Below are 16,998 nucleotides of genomic sequence, written 5' to 3'. Positions count from 1 at the left end.
AGATGCTTTCATTTATGAAAGAAGTTGTGTGAAGTTTCTAGCTGCCACCAGTCTCCACCGACAACTACATGCATCAACACTCTCAAACACAAATTAACTATTGTTTAAGTGTCAATATCCAACCTGTATTGTTTACATTTGCCTTTTGGAACTATTTGTAAATATATTATTAAAAAGAAAAGATGGAATCAAATTTTTTCCTAAATTAATATTAATTTATGCATAAACTAGTTTTTAAAAATATTCTTCTATTAACATATTTAAAATATGTTTTAATTAAATCAGTGTTAATTTGTGAAAAGTTAATGTTTTTAATTCTTGCATACACTTATCATAATTAATATTTTGATACGTGTCGTTGCTAATCTACATATTTCGTTTATTCATATTCGAATAACTCCTTACATGTTTAAATAAATAATTATTATGTATTAATAGTTATAGTTAGTGTACGACATCACCTACAGTAAATTGACTATCCTTACGGGTCTAAAATAATAATTTGTTCACTCGATTGATTTGGAATTAAATTGAAGAAAATATATGTATTAAATGAGGACAAATTTAAACTCTAAACCATGTAAAAACAAATACTACTTATGAGACTTTACGAACCGATGCACAAGTAAAATTGTGGTTACATTTTTTAAATTAAGTCAATTTATAAATGTAGCTACTTGTAACAGCCGCACTCGTAAATGATGTGCTTTGATGTACAAGTGCAACTTTAAATATAGCCGCACTTGTATATAATTTTTACCATAACTTCCCTTCAGAAGTGCGCTATTCACTACTCTTTCTTTCTTCAAAAGTGTTTCACGTTTGCACTCTGCTCGCATTTGCGCTTCGAGTTCCTCTCTTCTTGCTACTTCATTCATACTGCGTTCATGTCTTCGTGGTAAGTTTTTGAGCTCTCTTTCTTCTTCACCAATGTATATAAATTTTTTCGTTCATATAGCTTCATTGACAGCTTCATTGATATTGTTGCATTGCCTTCGTAGGTTCCTCTTTGCTTTCTTGTGTGCTCTGTCGCTGCTTCCGCGTTCACCACCTTGTCCGCTGCCGCCATCGTGCCACTCTTGGCAACGTTGCCTTCACACACAAGGTTGGTGATGTTTTGTATTTTTTGATTTTTTTTTAATGTTATGAATTATTTTTTTATGTATTATAATTTGTATTTTTTAAAATTTATATTATTTAGTGTTTATTTTAATTTTAATTTTAATTTATATTATGTTAGTTGTTAGTTTAGAATATAATTATCGTGTTTGTATTGAGTCCGAAGATTTTCTACCCTCGGCAATTGATACGTGCTGGTATTGAGTCTGGGGATGTTCGACCCTCGGCAAACGTGTTAGATAGAACACTGATTAAAAAACAGCTGAATGACTATTTAAGAATAGAATGGATCGAAATTGGATTAATTCTCTTCGCATAAGTGATGAGTACGAAAGAGGAGTAGAATAATATACAATTTGCACAACGTAACGCGATTAATGGTGGTCATGATGGAACAAAGATCAGGTGTCCGTGCGTTAACTGTTTAAATGGAAGGATACTGGATGTTAAGATAATGAGGGAGCACCTTCCATGTGACGGGTTTCTTCGATCTTATAAAACTTGGACATGACAGGTTGAATTGTTAAATTTACCACGTGTTTCCGTAACTGAAGAATATGTCGAGTCCACCATGGATGATGCAGTACATGATGATCGATTGGAGGACATGATTCGTGATGTGGGAGCTGAGTCTTTTGCAGAAGCGCATGGATATGGAAGTATGTCAAGCGATGCAGAGACTTCATTGTATCCTGGATCAACTAACTTCACATGGTTGTCGGTGGTGTTAAGATTGATGAATTTGAAGGCAATAAATGGATGGACTGATAAAAGCTTCACGAAATTGCTTCGGTTGTTACGATTGTCGACAGTGTTAAGATTGATGAATTTGAAGGCAATAAATAGATGAACTGATAAAAGCTTCACGGAATTGCTTCAGATGTTGAAGGATATGCTTCCAGAGGGAAATACTCTACCTAATCGTAATTATGAGGCCAAAAAGATTTTTTTTCCAATGGGTATGGAGTATAAAAATATACATGTATGTCCTAATGATTGTATATTATACCAGAAAGATTTTAAATTGTTGAAAAGTTGTCCAAGGTGCGGGTTATCACGTTATAAGTTGAAACAAAAAAATGATGATACTATTGAAGATATAGAAAAGCATGGACCCACAATGAAGGTTATGTGGTATCTTCCCATCATTCAAAGGATGAAGCGTTTGTTTGAAAACCCAAATGATGCTAAAAATCTTAGATGGCATGCAGATGAGAGGAAATGTGATGGCATGTACTGACATCTAGCTGATTCTATTCAGTGGAAGAAATTTGTGTTGATCAAGAGAGATCAAGTGCTTTGAAGAATACATATCCTATGTGTTTGATGAAAGGCTGATGTTGCTGTTGTGTTTGGGTGGGATCTGGGTAGTTTAATTTGTAATCCACTCCTTTGTTGAATCTAAAGTGAATGTGTTTTAAATCCTTTTTAAAATAAAGTGTTTTTACAACTAAGTGAAAAACAACCTGTTGTTTTGTCGAATCAATCGGTTGTTTTACTCTTAGGAGTTTTTGAAAAGGTTGAAAACTGTTTAAGTTTGGTTGACTTAACAGCAAACCAAACAATCGGTTGTTTTGTGGTTTCAATCGATTGTTTCTTTGAAAATCCTAACAGAATTTTGTTTTGGTGGTTGAATGTGCTTTAAATGATTTCCAATTGAATACGCTCCTTCAATAATTGCTTTAACCAATCTTTGGAAAATATAAATGGTTTGTTTATGTTTTCAAACAAACAAGAGAAACATATTTGAGTTTTTCAGTTGTGAAAAAGTTGTTTTCAAGATTTGAACATTCACATCAAGCTTTGTGTTTTCTAAGAGAGTGGAATAGGATTGCAATTGTATTGATTTCAGATTGTTCTGTAAACAAGTGTAATCCCTTCTCAATCTACTATATTTTTGGTGGTGTGTTGCCAATGAGTGTTGTGTGCTCTTGAAGTGGTCAAGATCAATACTCTTGGTGTGTGTTTTGCCAAAAGGAGTGTGTTTCTTGAAGGGTTCAAGGTCACTACTTTGGTGGTTTGTGTGTTGTAATCTGGTTTGATTAATTAGTGGATTACCTAGTAGTTTTTTAGGGACTGGATGTAGCTCTTGGCTTAAGAGTGAACCAGTATAAACTGTTGGTGTATTTCTCTCTTACCCTCAAACTCACTTAAATTCTGTTTTTAGTTTTATTGGTATAAACAACCGATTGTTTTGCAGAAACAACCGATTGTTTTTCTGTTGCTTTGTTGTTTTATTGCTTTTGTTCTTGGCTAACCTGGTTTCTGTTATGGATTCATACAAAGAATTTTGTTAAACTTTAAAAATATTTCAAAAACCTCTCTTAAACAATTCACCCCCCTCTCGTTTAAGGCCATATATTCTAACAATTTGATGATGATTTTCACAGTTTGGTAAAGAATCAATAAATATTCGACTTGGTTTAGCTACAAACGAAATGAATCTATTTGGTAATGATGGAGATCAAGATCAAGAAGAAATAGAAGCCAACAATCAAGGACAAGAGGAGGTAGAGGCCCAAGTAGAAGACGCTCAAAGAGTCAATAGCCCACCTCGTAGGCTTACAAGAAGCAAATTTAAGGAATTAGGAAATAGTGAAACATTGTTTTCTCTTTTTATAGTTTCTTGTGTATTAAAAGGTGCTTAGAGGGAAACATTAGACACCTCTTTTGAAAAAGCATCTTTAGGCTTTAGTTTAGGAAATTCTAGAAGCTTGGGAGTGAGCTTAGTAGGGGGCGTGAGCTTAGGAGCTTTTTGGGTAGCTCAGGGAATAAGCTATGTAAATGACCGGCCCTTGCTCCTATAAAAGGAGGGCTTAGGTCCTTCATAATTCAGATTTGAGAATTGATATAGCAAAACTCTACCAAATTGGTGATAGAGTGTGTGAGAACTTGTCTTCTCCTCTTCCTTGTCTCATCTTGAGTGCCTTGGTTCTCTCTAGTGGCGGCATTAGCTCACTTATCTTGGAGCCTTCACACTTCAAGTGGCGTGACCATCAACCAAGCTCTTCATTCTCATAAGTTCCTCTCTTCTCCATCTTTTCATTTCATCTCCATGTTCATACGAAGCTAAAACATGTCTTAGGTTCCTTTTCTAGCATTTTCATTCGGTATTTTAGCTTATTTCTTAACATGCTTCGTTTCATCTTCTCCTTGGCTGGTTCCATTTGATTCTTCTTCATTTCTTATGAATTTGTTCGGTTCAATTCAATTTTGAAGCATTCTATTTGATTCATTTACATTTGTGCACCTTTTAATCGGTTCAATTGGCAAGAAATGGGTCTTCCGTGTGAGTTTGGTGTTTGGTGCACGTTTTGGTGAGTTCTTGAAACATAGAACATTGATCCAATTCTATTAAAAGTGCCTATTCATTCTCCAACTTAAGTTGATTCCATAAAATGTCAAAGAATCATCTATATCTTGCTATTGGAATCATATCATGAAGCTATTAGACGGTTGGAGGAAAAATTGCAAAAAGTTTAAATGAAGCAAGCTAGGTCCTCTCATTCTATCCATGGAGAGCGTCATTCTCATAGACCTTCATCTAGAGGCTCTTCCAATAATCATGGCCGTGAAGAGGAACATAGAAGAAGGAGACCTCATCCCCACTTTCATGGATATAGACCTCATGCTCATGGAGATAAACATCACCGTGAAGATGGCCACTACCAAGACGCCAAGGCTAAGCTTCCTTTGGTCAAAATTCCTAGTTTCAATGGGGATAGTGATCCTAATGTGTACCTAGTTTGGGAGGCTAAATGTGAACAAATTTTTGAGATCCATGAGGTCCATGATGACCACAAATTTAAACTAACCACCTTAGAGTTTAGTGATTATGCCATGAAATGGTGACATAGTATTGTAAAGGACATTATCTATCACAAGGGTCCTCCCGTGGACTCTTGGAACTCTTTAAAGGATCAAATGCGCCTTAGATTTGTGCAACCACACTTTAGGAAAGACCTCATGTTGAGACTCCAACGGTTTCAACAAGGCACGCTAAGTGTGGATGCTTATTTCAAAGAATTAGAAATGCTTTTGCTTAAGGTAGATATGCGTGAGAGTGAGGAAGCTATGATAGCTAGGTTTGTGAGTGTTCTAAGGAAGGATATTCAAGATATTGTTGAGCTTCAAGAGTATTCATCATTGGGTTCTTTGGTTCATCTTGCAATGAAGGTGGAAGCCCAACTTGCTAAGAAAAATACTTTAAAAAATGCTCCCAATGATGGTTACTACAACAATTCTTGGAAGAACAAAAAGTCTTTTTCTAAATTTCCTTCTCAAGATTCTTCTTTCAAACCAAAGGAATCTAAGCCTTCTACTTCTATGCCTAAATCACCAACTAAATCGTCTAGTAAGAAATGCTTTAAGTGTATGGGTTATGGTCACATTGCGGCTAATTGTCCTTCTAAAAGGAATATGTTTGTGCATAATGGCATTGTCATGAGTGAGCATGATTCGGATTCACCTAGGCATTCTTCACATTCTAGAGCATCTAGTGAGAATGAGAGTGAGAGTCCACTTGAAGGAGATTTGTTAGTTGTGAGAAGACTTCTTGGACAAGTTTCACAACCTTTTGATGAAAGTCAAAGGGAAAATATTTTCCATACAAGATGTCTTATTCAAAACAACATTTGTTCCTTAATAGTGGATAGGGGTAGTTGTGCTAATGTGGCTAGTACAAGAGTAGTAGATAAGTTTGGATTGCCTACTATCTCTCATACAAAGCCCTACAAATTGCAATGGCTTAGTGAAGTAGGCGAAATTATTGTGAATAAGCAAGTCCTCATCCATTTCTCTATTGGAAAATACAAAGATGAGGTATTATGTGATGTTGTGCCCATGGAAGCAACACATGTTCTTTTGGGAAGGCCTTGGCAATATGATAGAAAAGTTTTTCATGATGGCTTTACCAACAAACTTTCTTTTGATTTCCATGGTCACAAGGTTACTTTGAAATCTCTCTCTCCAAGAGAAGTCCATGAGGACCAAATTCTTATGAAGAAAAAGAGGGAGAGTGAAAAAGAAAAGAGTCTTAAGCCTACGCTTCTTGTATCTAGGCATGAGGTCCAAAGGGAGATAGTGGCTCACAATCCTATATTCTTAGCTATCCCTAGACCTCTTAAGTTAGAACCACTTGTTGATAGTCCTCATTGCTTGGATAATTTGGTAAAGGAGTTTCAAGATGTGTTTCAAGATCCTCCAAAAGGCCTTCCACCTTTGAGAGGGATTGAGCACCAAATTGATTTGATTCCGGGATCTTCTTTACCCAATCGTCCGGCCTATAGGACCAATCCAAGTGAGACCAAGGACATTCGCCAACAAATAGAGGCTTTAATTGAAAAAGGTTGGGTCCAAGATAGCATGAGCCCTTGTGCTATGCCTATTATCCTTGTCCCTAAGAAAGATGGCACATGGAGGATGTGTTCGGATTGTAGGGCTATCAATAACATTACAATTAAGTATAGGCATCCCATACCTAGGCTTGATGATTTGTTGGATGAATTGCATGGTTCCAAAATTTTTACAAAGATTGATCTTAAAAGTGGCTACAATCAAATCCGTATAAAACCGGGTGATGAATGGAAGACGGCTTTTAAGACCAACTTTGGTTTATATGAGTGGTTAGTTATGCCCTTTGGTTTAACTAATGCTCCAAGTACTTTCATGCGCCTCATGCATCATGTTCTAAGAGCTTTCATTGGTAAGTTTGTTGTTGTTTATTTTGATGATATCCTCATTTATAGCTTATCTTTGAATGACCATAGGATGCATGTTATACAAGTCTTAGAAACCCTTAGGAAGGAACATTTGTATGCTAACCTTGCTAAATGTATGTTTGCACTTGATCATATAGAATTCCTAGGGTTTGTTGTGAGTAGCAAAGGGGTCCATGTGGATCAAGCTAAGGTGGTGGCCATTCAAAATTGGCCTACGCCTACATGTATGAATGAAGTCCGAAGTTTTCATGGACTTGCTTATTTTTATAGAAGATTTGTACCCAACTTTGATACAATAGCTGCACCTCTCAATGATATAGTGAAAAAGGATGTGGTTTTTCAATGGGGAGAAGCATAACAAAAAGCTTTTGATGTTTTAAAAGAAAAATTGACTAATGCTCCCATTTTAGCCCTTCCTAATTTTGCTAAAACATTTGAGATTGAGTGTGATGCTTCAAGTATAGGCATTGGGGCTGTTCTCCTTCAAGAGGGCCACCCCATAGCTTATTTTAGTGAGAAATTGAAGGGGAGTCATCTTAACTATTCCACTTATGATAAAGAATTATATGCACTTGTTAGAGCTTTGTTTACTTGGCAACATTATCTTTTTCCTAAAGAGTTTGTGATTCATAGTGATCATGAATCTCTTAAATATTTGAAAAGCCAAAACAAACTTAACAAGAGGCATGCTAAGTGGGTGGAATTCCTTGAGCAATTTCCTTATGTGATCAAGCATATGCAAGGCAAAATTAATATTGTGGCCGATGCACTTTCTAGACGATATGCTTTGCTAAATCTTTTGGGTTCTCAATTTCTTGGCTTTGATCACATTAAGGATCTTTATCATGATGACCTTGATTTTTCTCTTATCTATCAAGAGTGTATCAAAGGAGGACACAGAGATTTTTTTTATACAAGATGGCTTTCTTTTTAAAGGAAAACGTCTTTGTGTCCCTCAAAGCTCAATTCGATTATCTCTTGTTAGAGAAGCACATGAGGGAGGTTTAATGGGTCACTTTGGGGTTGCAAAAACTTTGGATGTGTTGCATGAACATTTCTATTGGCCTCATATGCATAAACATGTTCATAGTTTGTGTGAAAAATGCATAGCTTACCGCAAAACTAAATCTAGAATGCATCCCCATGGTTTATATACTCCTCTTCCTATCCCTTCAATGCCTTGGGTTGACATTTCTATGGATTTCATCTTAGGATTACCCAAGACATCAAAGGGAAAGGATTCCATTTTTGTGGTAGTGGATCGTTTTTCAAAGATGACTCACTTTATTCCTTGCCACAAAGTGGATGATGCATGTCATATTGCAAACCTCTTCTTTCAAGAAGTGGTTCGTTTGCATGGTATTCCTAGAACTATTGTGTCCAATAGGGATTCCAAGTTCTTAAGTCACTTTTGGAAGACCTTGTGGGGTAAGCTTGGTACTAAACTTTTATTTTCTACCACTTGTCACCCACAAACCGATGGTCAAACCGAAGTGGTCAATAGAACTTTGGGACAACTATTGAGATGCTTTATTTCCGGGAATCCTAGAGTGTAGGAGAATTTACTACCCTATGTTGAATTTGCCTATAACCGTGTAGTAAATTCTACCACCTCACATTCTCCTTTTGAGGTTGTGTATGGGTTTAATCCCTTAACACCTCTTGATCTTCTTCCTATTCCCATACTTGAGGATGTCTTGTGCAAAGATGGGGATGAAAAGGCTTCTTTTGTGAAAACTTTGCATAAAGACATCAAGATGAGAATTGAGAAGAAGGTTGGCAAGTATGTTGAACTTGCCAATAAAAGGCGAAAAACATTGTTATTTGATGAGGGTGATTGGGTTTGGCTTCACTTGAGGAAAGATCGTTTTCCTACTCAAAGGAAGTCCAAACTAATGCCTCGTGGTGATGGACCTTTCCAAGTCCTAAAGAGGATTAATAACAATGCTTATGAGTTAGATATGCCTGATACATACCTTGGTAGTCATACATTTAATATCAATGATCTAACTCCTTTTTTTGTAGGTCTCTAGAATTCGTGATCGAATTCTCTCCAACTCGGGGAGTATAATGGAGATCAAGATCAAGAAGAAATAGAAGCCAACAATCAAGGAAAAGAGGAGGTAGAGGCCCAAGTAGAAGACGCTCAAAGAGTCAATAGCCCACCTCATAGGCTTACAAGAAACAAATTTAAGGAATTAGGAAATAATGGAACATTGTTTTCTCTTTTTATAGTTTCTTGTGTATTAAAAGGTGCTTAGAGGGAAACATTAGACACCTCTTTTGTAAAAGCATCTTTAGGCTTTAGTTTAGGAAATTCTAGAAGCTTGGGAGTGAGCTTAGTAGGGGGCGTGAGCTTAGGAGCTTTTTGGGTAGCTTATGGAATAAGCTATGTAAATGATCGGCCCTTGCTCCTATAAAAGGAGGGCTTAGGTCCTTCATAATTCAGATTTGAGAATTGATATAGCAAAACTCTCCCAAATTGGTGATAGAGTGTGTGAGAACTTGTCTTCTCCTCTTCCTTGTCTCATCTTGAGTACCTTGGTTCTCTCAAGTGGCGGCATTAGCGCACTTATCTTGGAGCCTTCACACTTCAAGTGGCGTGACCATCAACCAAGCTCTTCATTCTCATAAGTTCCTCTCTTCTCCATCTTTTCATTTCATCTCCATGTTCATACGAAGCTAAAACATATCTTAGGTTCCTTTTCTAGCATTTTCATTCGGTATTTTAGCTTATTTCTTAACCTGTTCGGTTCATCTTCTCCTTGGTTGGTTCCATATGATTCTTCTTCATTTCTTATGAATTTTTTCGGTTCAATTCAGTTTTGAAGCATTCTATTCGGTTCATTTACATTTGTGCACCTTTTAATCGGTTCAATTGGCAAGAAATGGGTCTTCCATGTGAGTTTGGTGTTTGGTGCAAGTTTTGGTGAGTTCTTGAAATATAGAACATTGATCCAATTCTATTAAAAATGCCTATTCATTCTCCAACTCAAGTTGATTCCATAAAATGTCAAAGAATCATCTATATCTTGCTATTGGAATCATATCAGGTAATAAGAGTACAAATCACAGTTCATGACCTGTTTTACTAGTTATTTACAACTTACCTCCTGGATTGTGCATGAAGCGAAAATACATGATGTCATCTATGATGATATCTAGTCCGAAACAGCTAGGGAATGACATAGATGTTTATCTAAGTCCCCTAATTGAATAATTGAAGTTAATGTGGGACCAGGGTGTTGAAGTATTTGACAGATTTGCTAATGAAACTTTCAAGCTTCTAGCCACGTTATTTTGCACCATCAATGACTTTCCGGCATATGGTAACTTATCAGGTTATAGTGTTAAGGTTCATAAAGCATGCCCAATATGTGAAGAAGACACTGCTTCTCAACAATTGAAACATGGAAGGAAGACAATATATCTTCGGCATCAGAGGTTTCTTAGAAGTCATCATCCTTACCGGAGGTTGAAAAAAGCCTTTAATGGACACCAAGAGACTAGTGGTCCACCAACTCCATTAACTAGTGTTGAGGTTTACGAAAAGGTATATAACATAGACCACACCTTTGGTAAGTAAAAAAAAAAAGTCATATGTGACAAACATTTGGAAGAAAAAATCAGTCTTCTTTGATCTTCCGTACCGGTCGAGGTTAGAAGGCAGACATTGTATAGATGTAATGCATGTTGTGAAGAATGTGTGTGATAGCTTAATTGGTACACTTCTTAACATTAATGGGAAGACGAATGATGGTCTAAATGCTCGTTTAGATTTTATTGAGATGAACATACAAGGCGAGTTAACACCCATAGAAATGGGTAAGCGTACATATTTGCCCCCAGCCTGTTACACCATGTGAAAAGATGAAAAAAATTAGTTTTTGTCAATGTCTTAAGGGTGTGAAAGTGCCACAAGGACATTCCTCAAATATGAAGAGCCTAGTGTCAATGCAAGATTTGAAGTTAATTGGGTTGAAGTCTCATGATTGCCACATCATGGTTCATCTAGTGGTGCATCTGGTAAGAGAGGTTAGATTGTGTGGACCAGTGTACTTAAGATGGATGTATCCTGTTGAGCGGTATATGAAAATTTTGAAAGGTTATGTGAAAAATCATTATCGTCCAGAAGCTTCAATGATCGAAATGTACATAGCTGAAGAAAGTATTGAATTTTGTTCAGAGTACCTGCCAAAAGCAAATCCAATAGGTCTTCTAGCTAATTCATGGCACCACAGGCGTTCTACAAGTAAATGTTTACATGGTGTGAATATTGTAAGCAAATCTCGATCAGAAGTCTTGCAAGCACATTTGTATATATTGAATAGCACAGAAGAAGTTATACCTTACATAGAAGCTCATAAAGTCATTGTGAAGGCAAATAACCCAAGACAAGTAGAGAAATGGGTCTTTATGGAACATAATAGAACTTTCATGCCTTGGTTTAAAGACGAGGTGTTAAAGGATTCAACGACATCAAAGACCTTGACCTGGTTGGCTGCTGGATTGAAGTTTGATGTTATTTAATGTAAAGCGTACAAAGTGAATAATTGTATATTTTACACGAAGTCTATGGATGAAAAAGGTACAATTCAAAATTCTGGTGTTACTCTTGAAGTCATGTCAATGCAGTTTTCGACTTCGAAAGATACAAATCTAGTACTTGGATCAATGGCATATTATGGGTTTATAGAAGAGATATGGGAGGTTGACTACACTAAGTTTTTCGTTCCAGTTTTCAAGTGTAAATGGGTTGACAATAAAAGTGGGGTTAAAATTGATGAATCAGGATTCACACTAGTGGACTTTCGAAAGATAAGGTATCGAGATGAGCCATTTATAATGGTTCAACAAACATCTCAGGTTTTCCACGTGAAAGATCCTACGTCAGAACATTGGTATGTCGTTTTACACGGGAAAAAACAAGGGGAAGCCATATATGACATTGAAAATGGTGACCCCCATTCATTCACACCAATGATAATTAATAAAGATGATGATGTACATGCAACCCGTAAAGACCACAATGAAGGAATTTACATATGAACATTCAACCCACATGCAACCCGTAAATACACATTTAGAATTTTATGTATTTGTTTTATATGATTTTAATTCGATGCAGATTAACTAATGTTTGTTACCTAATTTTTTTAACACAGATATGGATGACGATCAGACTCCAGTCAGATCCCGATCTGGACGAGGCAGCAGAGGACCTACTAGATTGAAGCGTCTCGCATTGAAATGTGCTGCTGGTGAGAAGACACGTGCTGACATTGACGTTAACACTGGAGTGGCTTTTGGTCCTAATGTAGATGAGTTTAATAGCTATCTTGGAGTTGTTTCTCGTGAGAGGCTTTCCATTTTGATTAATTCATGGGATGACGTGTCAGAGGTCAATCACAACATGATCTGGGAGGATGTTCTGGTAAGCTTTACATTATTATTGTTACCATATAATGATTTTTAATATATTGATTAATTTTAATTTGGTGATGTTATTTTGCAAGCAAATTTTAAAATTCCTGAGGTGGAACCGCTTCGATCAAAGATTATATCCAATATCGGACTTAAATTTCGTCACTTTAAATCAAGACTGACTTCGAGATATATTTTTGGCAACTTTAAACGCGAAAGTCCATGTTTAAAGTACAAACATATTGATGAAGAGACATGGCGTCTTTTTAAAGAAAGCCGTGAAAATGAAGCTTGGATGGTAAGTGAAGTTACTTAACTATTTTTATTTATATAACATTAATAAGTTTATCTTATTTAATTCATTGATGGTGAAAAATGAGCAATCTAGACAGGGGACGTCGTCTGAGAATGTGGAAACTGTTAGAATGGATGGCTTTAAACTAGAGCTGGGGGGGGGTGAATTGTTTAAAGAGGGTTTTCGCAAACTTTTCAAACAAGAATGAAATTATCTCAGGAAACAATTGATAAAGAATTCAGTTTGCCAAAACAGCAAGCAAAAGCTGCAGTACCAGAAAAACAATCGGTTGTTTCACAGAAACAATAAGTTGTTTATACCAGCAAACAACAAAAAAAACAGAATTTAAAGAGTTAAGGATAGAGAGATTTCACACAGATGTTTATACTGGTTCACTCCAAACCCAGAGCTACATCCAGTCTTCTCAGAAACCCTGAGGAAATCCACTAAGCAATCACAACTTGATCACTTACACCACAACCAAGAAAGTGACCTTGAACACCTCAAGACACACACTCTTCTTGGCCAACACACCAACACTAAGATTTTTGATCTTGATCCCCTCAAGAACACACAGCCAATCTCAGCAAACACAGAAACGAAACTTGTTTCACAGAGTACAAGGATTACACTTGTTACAGAAGATAATCTGAAATCAATACAAGCAGAATCCTATTCCACAAACTTTGATAAATCACAAACTCTTTAGCAATCTCAGCTCTTTGAAAACTCAAAACTCTTAGCAAAAACTTGTCAAAGAATTTTTCTCAAATCTATTTTTCTAAATATATTAAAAGATGTAGTTTGTTATCAAATCTTAACAAACTCTTAAATTGCATTAAAAGATTGGTCAAAGCATTTAATGACTGGAGCGTAAGCAGTTAAATCATTTAAAGCTTAGTCAAAGATAAAACAGTTTTTCTGTTATGGTCCCAAAACAAACAATTGGTTGTTTCCTCGAATCAATCGGTTGTTTTGGTTTTAACAGTTCAACCATTTGAAAAACAGTTTTCAATCTTTTTCTAAAAACATCTAAGTATAAACAATCGGTTGTTTTAACTTAGGTTGAAAACATTTTACTTTCACAAAGATTGAGAATGCCTATGCTTTAGATTTAATCAAAGGGTGGATTACAACACTCAAACTACCCCAAAACTAAACTAAACCAGCACAGCAACAGCAAGCACAACTAAGGCTTCAACATCCTCCAAAGGGTTTGGATTCTTCAAAGCTTGAACACCAATTGGTTCAACAGAAACAGGGGTCACTTTTCCTCCATCACCACCTTTTCGCCATGTAAAATGGAAGAGGGCCCGAATTAAAAAGTTGGGTGCACCAAGTTCTGAGCAATTAGAGGTTATCATCGAAAAAATTGTAAGTTATTTTTAGCCTTCTTTCATTTATTTTAAAGCATTAATTATATTAAAAACTGATATGATTTTTTTTCTCTTGCAGGATTCCTTGGAATCCCAAGGTAATTTTGTTCCTGAAGGTCGTCACGATATCCTGATTGAAGCAATTGGACGACCTGAGCACTATGGTCGTGTTTGTGCAGCTGGACAAGGGGTTGGAATTAAACTATATTTTGGAGTTTCACAACGACAGTCATCCTCCTCCCCCAAAGAGAGCAAAGCAGAAATGAAGACTAAGATACGTGAAGAATTAATGGAGGAGATGAGAAAGGAGACTGATCAGATGCGGCTAAAGTTGCGACAAGAGTTTCTATCGCAACAACTTTGTGCTGAGCCGATTCAACCCCTTGTTAGTCCCACTCCCAAGAGCACAAAGGGGAGTTGTGCGGCTCCTACAACATCAGGGGAGGATATCATTGGGCAGACGAGGGAATGTGAGCTACTAGTAGCGGGCGGTAAGCTTCCTTAGGTGGTGGCCCTTGGAAAAGTCTATAAAGAGACCACCACCTTACATAATGTTCCTCTCTGCCCTGATGTGGCGAAGGTAATAGTTGAAAAAGTACAAGTACCTGATGCTCGTGTTCCACTACCTTTAGATGAGGTAACCACTGTGGCTGATGCATTTCAGACATTCGTTGCCTGGTCCAGACACCTCATTTGAATTATGCCAGAACCTCATAATAATTTCATTTCATTATATTAATTTATATTTATATTTATATATTACATATAATTTAATACAAATGTTCTTTATTTTGTAGAAACCTCGTCGAAAACCAAGTCCGGAAAAGAAGCATGAGGTTCCGGTTGACGATCCTATAACTTCCTTAGCTGTAGTTGCTAGACAGATTGGTCCAGATCCTTTTGAAGTTCCCTGGGATGATACATTTTTTCAAGACACTGAACTGCCATGCCACTGTACATGACAAATTTATTAGAATTTGTAGATGGAGATCAGGAGCTCAATATAAATATAATTCAATTTTTTATGATGTATGTATCTTTACCTATATTTAAATTTACTTTATGTTAAATTATTATTGATTATGCTTTAATTAATAAATTGTAGGTTTTTGCATGGAGTCTGTCTCACTGAGGAGAAGGAAAATGTGTATGGATTCTTAGATCCTGCATATACTAATCCCACTGGAGCAAAGACAACTAAGACTCAATCATACATCACTAACACCCTGGAAAAAGAGGGAAAACAAATTTATTTATGTCCTTATATTAATGAGTAAGTTTAATTATAAGTCGTCAATTATTACTATTTCATGTTTTAAATATTTACTAACTCTTTTCATGGATGATATAAGCGTCTTTGACAGTTACTTGTCATATCAATGATTGATAAGATTTTTGTGTGGTTCTGTTCCCTACACAAGAAGATACCCTCAAATCTTAAGAATATCATTAACTCTGTATGTTACTAATTAACCATCTACTAACGAGTTTTTTTGTATTAACCAGTTCATGGCGTGGATATAACATCCTAAAAGGTCGATCCAGTTCAAATAATTTGAAGTGGATAAGAATAAAAGTTTGTAATTTTTTTCTTTCTCTTTTCATTGTTTATCAATATACTAACTTTTACTTTTTATTGAATTATAGGGTAATAAACAACCAGGAAACTATGAGTGTGACTATTACGTTATGCAAAGGATCATTACCATTGTAAGACTAGGTCTTAAAAGTGATTGGAAAGAGGTAACATGATATGTTAAATTATTTTTATAATTCTTGAACATATATGTATCTTAAAACTAATTTATGTCAACCATATTTTGAAATGCAGTTCTTCACGGATGAAGCACCAATGAGTTCGGATGCCATAGCATATGTGAGACATTCTTGGTCCACATATTTCATAAATTTTTATAACTCCAGGATAGTTGATCAATAGTGGTTATATGTAATTTGATTAGTGTTTGTAATACATTTTGATCAATATATATTTGATTCTCTGAATTTATGTATTTGTTTGGTCCGGTATATATAATTGAACAGGTTAATTTATATGGGAATTAACACTAAACAAATTGCACTAAAAAAAACATTATTTACAAGGGCGGCTATTTACCATAGCCGCACTTATAAATCCAGCGCAAGATTTACAAGTGCGGCTATTACAATAGCCGCACTTGTAAATGCATTACCCCTAAACCCTAAACCCAGATTCAGAAGCATATACAAGTACGGCTACTAGAAATAGTCGCCCTTATAAATAGTATTTACAAATGCTGCTATACAATCGCACTTGTATCTCTTCGATTTAAGAATGCGTGCTGATCAATTGCGACTATATAACTGCCCTTGTAATTGTAAAATAGTCGCCCTTGTTTTGCCTTTCTGCACTAGTGTTTGGTTTAATTTAAAATTAAAAATTCAAATTAATTACTGTACTGACCAGTGCCCGGTTCTCAGTAGTATTTTCGTATACTCGATTCTTTAGTACCACGAGGGGCCTGCTCGACTCTTTTGTACCACGAGGCCTGCTCGGTTCTTTTACGCCATGAGGGACCTGCTCGGTGTTTGGGCCTGAGCAAACCTGGGCCAACGACCTTGGTCAAGTTGGGCCTAGATCGCATGATGAGTACACAAAGTAATTCCACCGATACACCCCTTAAAAGATATATATGGGTGGTAGATATACTTTTGTTATTATTGTTAATATGTGGCAATATTTTCCCTGTTACGTATTTGTTGCATATCTATTACACGTGGCTACTTCCTATAACCCTAGTAATATAGGGAGACGCTTGGGTAACAGAAAGTGGCCATGCGGATAGCGACACCTGAAGATCATTGGTGCCCGTGAAAAGTGGTTTTTTGTTACCAATAAAAATTTAATTATTTTCAGTTAAGATTCGTTGAGTTTCAGGGAGAGTGGTTGCATGTTGCATGAGCAGTAATAAAAAGGAAGATAGGTCTCCAGGAAAAGGTACGTTGTTTTTTGCACATTTTACTAAATTGTTACTTTCCGGTGAGCCCTAGCTGACTTGGTCGTTGGAGTGTCATCAACAGGTAG

The sequence above is a fragment of the Phaseolus vulgaris genome, chromosome 3, assembly GCF_051622355.1.
Source record: "Phaseolus vulgaris cultivar YP4 chromosome 3, ASM5162235v1, whole genome shotgun sequence".
Taxonomy (NCBI): Eukaryota; Viridiplantae; Streptophyta; class Magnoliopsida; order Fabales; family Fabaceae; genus Phaseolus; species Phaseolus vulgaris.
This window is presented reverse-complemented; position numbering follows the sequence as displayed.